The sequence below is a fragment of the Ursus maritimus genome, unplaced genomic scaffold (assembly GCF_017311325.1).
Source record: "Ursus maritimus isolate PB19 unplaced genomic scaffold, ASM1731132v1 scaffold_14, whole genome shotgun sequence".
Classification (NCBI taxonomy): Eukaryota; Metazoa; Chordata; class Mammalia; order Carnivora; family Ursidae; genus Ursus; species Ursus maritimus.
This window is the reverse complement of record NW_024423786.1, coordinates 60,555,444-60,556,535: the sequence shown is the minus strand read 5'-3', so window position 1 is coordinate 60,556,535 and position 1,092 is coordinate 60,555,444.

Sequence of the window (1,092 nt, the reverse complement as noted above, 5' to 3'; positions counted from 1 at the left end):
GGGGGAGGGGCTGGGGCTTTCTTGTGCACAGAGCCAAACAACAAAAGGGGAAGCTGAAGGGCCAGCTCCAGTGTGCCCAGGCCAGGCTGCTGACCTGCAGACCCACTGGTGGTCCCCACCTGATGGCCCACACACTCCATAGTTTGGACTCAAGGACTCTTGGCCAAGGAGTCCGAGCACCCAAAGGTGGGGCCTAGGAGAAGGTCCAGGCTGAGTGCCTCCCCTCCCCCGCAAGCTGTCACCCCTCCTTGCAGGTCCCAGCCTCAGCACCATCCTAGACCTGGCAGGCCCCACGACAGATTCAGCCTCAAATGCCCTGCTCACCAGCCAAGCCTCCCCAGACACAGCCTGCCGGCTCCCCCTCCCGCCGGCACAGGGTGGCAGCGGCCACACCGAGGCTGTCCCTTTAAATCATTACCACCCCCTGATTGTGTGGACAAACCGAGGGCCCTGCCCCCCAGGCAGGCGGCTTGCCACCTCCCCCCCAAGAGTCCCCAGAAATGTGAGGGCCATTTAAAGGGACAACAGAGAGGCAGCCAGGTCTCTAGCTGCCCCCACCCCCACCCCGCACACACAGCCCCTTTCCCCAGCGACATACAGCCCCTTGCCCCTCCAGAGGGCCCCCCAAATTCCGGTTCTCTCCCCACACCTAGAGACTGCTAGAAGGAGAAAGGGGGCCAGAGTTGGGGGGGCGGGGAACAGGGGGAGCGAGAAAAGGACAGGGACTGCCTTCTTACTCAGAGCCCCAGGGGACAGGTCGGAAGGAAAGCCAAGCCCAGAGAAGCAGCGAGACAGAGCCCCGAAAGGTGCCGCGGGCAGACCTGGGGCGCAGAGGCTGTCGGGCGAGGGGAAGGGAGTCGGGCTGCACGAGACAGCGGCGCGGCCAGCGGGCGACAAGCCCAACTGGGGGAGATGGAACGAGGAGGGCCAGGGAAAAGAGGCAAGGCCAGAGGAAAATGGGGAGACAGAATGGGGGAAAGGGGTCATCCGGGAGGGTGTGGAGGAAAATCCGAGAAGGGAGGGCGAGCCAGGCCGGGGTTACCTGCTGGGTGTCTGTCCCCCGGCGGTGCCCCCGGAGTCCGGGTAGGGAGG